The 6,496-nt window shown below is 36.7% G+C and overlaps 1 long non-coding RNA gene across 1 annotated transcript; it reads right to left on the bottom strand.

The window, feature by feature from the left end:
* Nucleotides 1-4,751: 4,751 nt before the first annotated feature.
* Nucleotides 4,752-6,236, bottom strand: LOC125495146 (uncharacterized). The gene is made up of 2 exons (XR_007271825.2): nt 5,509-6,236; nt 4,752-4,877 (listed from the first exon to the last, which is right to left on the bottom strand). It is a non-coding gene; the product is annotated as an uncharacterized LOC125495146 (long non-coding RNA).
* Between the last annotated feature and the right edge of the window lie 260 nt (nt 6,237-6,496).

The following is a 6,496-nucleotide window of genomic DNA, read 5'->3' as shown; positions in this document are numbered from 1 at the left end:
AGGTTCATAAAAAGTGTGGTTTTTCTAATGGTATGTGTTTAAGTAGTCATGGCAATTCTGGGGTCTTGGATTGTGGTGGCGGGATATCAACCTGCAAATCTCGTCTTTCTCGGATCCCCATATAGAAGCTTTGGTTATGAGTATGATGGAACCCCAGTTTGGAAGGCAATCGGTATATATGGGTGGCCTGATGCAGCAAATAAGTTTAAGACATGGCAACTAATGAAGAATTTATGCCGGAAAGGTGGTCTTCCTACGACCATGTTCGGAGACTTTAAGGAAATTACTTCCCTATCTGAAAAAGAGGGTGGTGCAGTTCGGAGCGAAACTCAGATGGACGCTTTTCGTGAGACTATTGATTATTGTGCTCTTTGTGAAATGGGTTTCCATGGTTCGTGCTTTACTTGGAAAAGAGGTAAATCTTCAGCTACGTTTATTCGTGAATGACTAGATTATTTTTAGGATGTGATAAATGGTGTGACTTGTTTCCGTGGTGGCATGTTGTGCATCTCCCCATCTATAAATCTGACCATGCACCGATTCTTCTCAAGGCCGGGAACAGAGATCCTAGGGGTATGCAGAGTCGTCTTTTCAAATTTGAATCTTTGTGGCTCTCTAGTGAAGAGTGCAAGAATGTAGTTGCATCCTCTTGGCACGGAGGTGTTGGTGATTTTATACCTTTGAAAATCGCAGTAGTGGCGGAAAAGCTTTCGTCCTGGTCTGCTGCTACTTTCGGAAATATAAAGAAGAGAATTAAAGAGGCAAAGAAGAAACTGAAGGAGGCTAGGGTGGTTTGGCAGATGCTACTATGTTTGATAGGTGTAATTCTCTCATTATGGAGCTTGATGAACAACACAAGTTAGAGGAATCGTACGGGCATACTCGCGCTAGAGCCAATGAGATTCGAGATGGAGACAAGAACACTAAGTACTTTCATCACAAAGCAAGCCAACGGTGTCGGAGCAACATAATTTGGGGTCTCATGGATTCGGATAATAGGTGCAAAACCGAGGAGGATAATATCCTTAACATTATTGGGGTCTATTTTGACAAACTTTTTAAATGCGGTAACCCGGCTGGGTTTGAGGAAGCTATGAAGGGGTTGCGACCATGTGTTATGGAAGACATGAATAGGGTGTTAAATTTGGAACCCACTGGTGATGAGATTCGTTCTGCTCTTTTCCAAATGCACCCGAACAAAGCACCGGGACCTGATGGTATGCAGGCTTTATTTTTTAATAAAATTTGGCATGTCATAGGCCCGGATATTATTTCTTTCGTTAGGTGCTGGTGGAGGGGAAATGGTGATTTATCTACGATTAATAATACTTGAATTGTGTTGATCCCAAAGTGCTCTGATTCGAAATGCATGAGTGATTTTTGCGCTAGTAGCTTGTGCAATGTGCTGTACAAAATTATTTCGAAAGTTTTGGCTAATAAGCTAAAGTTGTTTCTAGGATCAATTATTTCCCCGCAATAGAGTGTTTTTCTTCCTAAAAGATTGACTACTGATAATGCTTTGGTTGCATTTGAAGTGTTTCATGCTATGAACAGGAGAAATGAGAGTGCGTAGAGGTCAATCGCGTTGAAATTGGATATGAGTATATCATATGGCAGGGTGGAGCGGGCTTTTCTGGAGCGTGTGATGGGGAGAATGGGTTTTAGTGAAAGTTGGATTCAGCGAATCATGGATTGCCTTTAGAGTACCTCCTTTACTTTCAAGATAAATGGGCGGATTGAAGGTTCTTTGATTACGTCAAGGGGGCTATGCCAAGGTGACCCAATTTCTCCGTATTTTTTTCTTTTGTGTGCTGACACTTTTCTATGCTCATCGATATTGCAGCGTGGGTCACTTCATACATGGAGTTCGGGTTTGTCGAGGTGCTCCGCGGGATTCCCATTTATTCTTCAGAGACGACAGCATCCTATTTGCTAAAGCTACATTGCAAGAGTGCTCTAGAGTTGCTGACATCATCGGTAAATATGAGAGGGCATCGGGTCAAATGATGAATTTAAGCAAAATCGAGGTAGCTTTTCGCAAGAATGTTTCGGCAGATTAATGGAAGGAGATTGTTGACACATTGGGGGTGCGGGAGATTGCAAGACATGAGAAGTACTTAGGACTCCCTACCATTATAGGTCGATCTAAAAAAGCAATCTTTGCGTGTTTGAAGGAAAGAATATGGAAAAAGGTTCAAGGGTGGAAGGAAAATGTAACACCCCGATAATTCTCTCTTTTCAAACATACCTTTATAATATAAAACTTAGAGAATTACCCAGGCATTATCGTCGGCGTGATAACGTATCGGCTTATTCAGAATTTTGCAGCGGAAAACAATTTACTAAAAACCAACTTTATTAAAACTCGCTAAATAAATGACAAATGCCGAGGATCTAACAAACCAACTTAAATAAACAACCATCTAAAATAAAATGTTCCTACGAAAGCATAAATTAAACTACGCTAGAAATACAGTCTCTCCACTCCAGATTCCCAATGCGATGCACATCTGCGAACCTGTAATGTCAATGCAATATCGACTCTGCTCACCAGAAGGATCATCACAGGATCAATAGGCAAAGCCATGATCACACACACAAATAAAGCACGTAATCAGCAAAGTTGAGTATTACATCTCAAACATAAACATTCCTAAGCATGATACTAAATAATAACGTGTAGGAATAAATAATAAATAAACATATAATAATCTGCAGGCAACTTTTACTGAACTAAACTCAAACATCTTTTTATTTACTTTAATGGAATAGTTATTGGACGAGTTGTCTTATCTACTAATATGAAATGGGGGCGCGACTCCGCATTTCAGAGTGACCTGCGATATCGAGGAACCTTTGAAATAAAAGAGGGATGGTGATCAATCCATTCCTGGAAAAGCCATGGGCTACCACCATGTACTCCAACCCTTAGTGTCCAAATCTAGACGTGCACCAGTCTAAAGTCTATAACTTATTCTCGTTACACTTTACGTTATTTACATGTTATTACTTGTGTTGACACACATACACATACACATACCAATAACATATAAATAAAATCAGACAATCACAACAGAACTTCTTTTATCTTTGGATTTAACAAGTGATCACAACTTACAATCCAAGACTACTTTAATTCCTTCTTAACCTTAACTTCCTTTAATCGTTGAACCTAGCCAACAATAACCTTACCTTTGTATAGGTATAACTTTTAAACTTACCAAATAAGGTCCACGACCCTCATAAGATAATAAAATGATACTTCTCAAGAATACATGCATTACATGATTCACTTTAACATATACTAATTCTTATGCGAATTAATAAATAAACTAACTTGACATGCTTGCATCAAATATTCCATACAAACATATAATTCAATATCCAATTCAATATCCGTAAACAATTCTATTTCACATGTTGCACACAGGCATAAATCATGTAAAATAATTCCATAAATCACATATACGAACAAATCAGGTTCCTATACATGATACTAATATTTAAATCTTCCTTAAACATGTTACTAAGCCACATAGCACGTAAATAATGTACGTACCTCGTATATACTAGCCTGGATGCCACTTTTAAATCGTTAAAAGTCTCCTACAATGTATTATCCGCCTAGAAAACAAAGTAACTAAAATTAATAACTCGAAATAAATATTACAGCAGCTTTAAATAAATTAAAACCCCTTAAAAACATGTTTTAAAATCGATTTTAAGTGTCAAGCTTAAGGTATTTTTAATTCCTAGTATAGTACTACTATTCTAGCAATTAAAAATCCTTAAATACTCCATAAATAACTCTGTTCTGAAATTTCAGCACTTTTAAATTCTAATAACCCTTCTTAAAACATGTACAACGTATTTAAAACACGTGCTAAGTAAATCTCATCATTCTTAATATATTTCTTTAGTTTCTAGCAAATAAAAACCCTAAAAACTCTTATTTTCATGGTTAAAACTAAAAATAAACTCAATATAATAAATCTGAAATTCTTATAATATATACTATGATGGCCGAAAATATATATATTAGAAAAACAGTAATTTAATTAGTAAACATGATTAATAATAATAAAATTGCATAAAAACCTAGTCTTTTAATGGAATCTTAGGAAGGAAGAAAGAAAACAACCGACAAACGAAGGAGAAAGGAAAGGCGCCGGCACAGCAACACCAGCAGCCATTGTTGTTAAAATCCCGATCCGAATCTTACGATTCTACGATTTTACGATCCTGGAGGACCTCACCGATCCCGATCCTATGTAGGATCTTAATTTTGTAGGATCTTTCGATCCTGCTCAACCACAAAAAATCACATGGTAGGATCTTAACACGATTCTACGATCCTACGACTCTACGATCCGATCCTACCATATAAAAATCATAAAGTAATTTCACATATTATATTTCTCCTATTAGATTTTGATCGCATGTTACTTCAATGTTATTGTATTGAAAAACTATCATCATTTGCTAACTAAGAAAATAATTATTAATATGTGTAAATTTTTAACATGAGGTTCTCACCATATTTTAAAATAATTATCTCTATTTCACCGAATTGTAGGATCTTACGATTCTACGATCCGATCCCACCGATTCGATTCTACCAGCCCCTACTGTAACGCCCCGACAAATTACATAACCTTAATTGCCAGCGGAAGCATAACTTAATCCTGTGGGTTATGGCCCACTAAGAAATAACAGCCTAAAATGGCCTCTTAATCAAGCAAATGAACATATTAGGCAATAGATACTACCCATAAATACAGAGTATTCTAGATAACCCAAATATATACAAAGTCGCTTCAACTCAGCCTTCCTGGAGCATCCTTGACATAACTGATCCTGAGCTATCTTTATAATACCTGAATGATTTCATAAAAATAGAGAAAAGAGAAAACACAGAAAATAACCTAAAATGAGTTGAAAACTCAGTAATTTCACTCTAGCCCGTAAAAACAGTTTTTAGTTCGTAAACATTTTCATACACAGATATATATCACATCATATTGGTAATTGTTCGGAAATACAATCAGAAAACCTCATTGTTGAATAGTCTGCTGACAAGGAACATTTGTGTGACCATAGTTCATTGGCAAGTACAGGCTTTGGACATAGCATTAACATTCTCATATGACCCTTTTGGTCCGTGTTCATTCGTATATCGTAACATAATTCCTTCACCTGTAACTTGCCCATTTGCCAGTTCAGTTCATAATGCCAAGCCAGCAGAACCATCCACTTTTACAAACTTGCATATATAATAACACCCATAAATGATGATAACCAGGTTTCATAAATCATAACATCATTGCTCATAGTATACATATCCATCATTGAATCATATCATATTTCATCATGCCACATCAACATTGTAAAACATAATCAGATCACATAATCATCATCACATACTCGTATTCATGCGCAAGAGCACATATAAAACATCACATATAACATATACGGGCATACTCATATTTGCTGGACATGAAAGGTTACCTCGAACGTTATTCCTTTTCTTACTCCTTAAGTATCGCCATAACTAGCCTCCAAGAATCGTCATACATGTATCCCCCTCAAAATTATAACAGCATGACCCATAATCAGAAATCATCCACTAAACAACCAAATTATTCTTACTTAACCCATCTTCAATTTTATAACTCCATAAGGTCCTAATAACCTATGATTTAATTATTCAGACGAAACTAAGTAAGAGATTAATAGGTCGATTCATTTAAATCTCTTTGATTTGTAATACTTAAAGCATTTTGTTTTAGAAATGCCATCAACATTGCTTAATGAAAATTATTTAACATAAACCATTTATAACCATTTTCTATACAAAAAATATATAGTATAACATAACTTTATCATAAGAATAAAGTAACCCAATTAAAAGAATTAGACCAAGTATCTTCATTAAAACTAATTTAATCAATTTAGTCTTTCATTAGCCCCACAAGTCAAAGAATAAAATAAAGTGGATAGTTTAATTAGGCAAATAAGTCTTAGTTAAACTCTAATAGCCCAACAATTAACTAAGTAACACAATTAACATTACAAAAATCTGATTTGAGTCCAAATAATACATATGCAACAATTGAATTGGGTTGGTTTAACCAATTGGGCCTAACTACACTAATTAGTAATTGGGTAACAAGTGGGTTAGCATTATAAACTTGAAATCAGAATTTTAGAGGGAAATTGAAAGAAAGAAAGGGGTGTAGTACCTCTGCTCTCTTGGAGCAGGGACGAAACAGAGGCGGCAGGGAAGGGGAGCTGTGCTCCGGCGAGAAGGAGGGACGCCGGCGACAACTGACAGTCGCCTCGGGTGGCGCAAAACAGATCGCGAAGAGAGAGACAGGGTGGGGCTGCGGAGGAGTAATAGAACAGAACAGCAACAACAGTAGCGAACCGAGGTGAGAGAAAAACGCAGGGGGGTTGCGTCGCGGTGGGGCTGCAGGGGTGCAGCGCGGTTTCCGGC

Source organism: Beta vulgaris, chromosome 2 (genome assembly GCF_026745355.1).
Source record: "Beta vulgaris subsp. vulgaris cultivar EL10 chromosome 2, EL10.2, whole genome shotgun sequence".
In the NCBI taxonomy this organism is placed as follows: Eukaryota; Viridiplantae; Streptophyta; class Magnoliopsida; order Caryophyllales; family Amaranthaceae; genus Beta; species Beta vulgaris.
The sequence above is the reverse complement of the archived record's forward strand: the minus strand, read 5'-3'. Positions and strand labels throughout refer to the sequence as shown.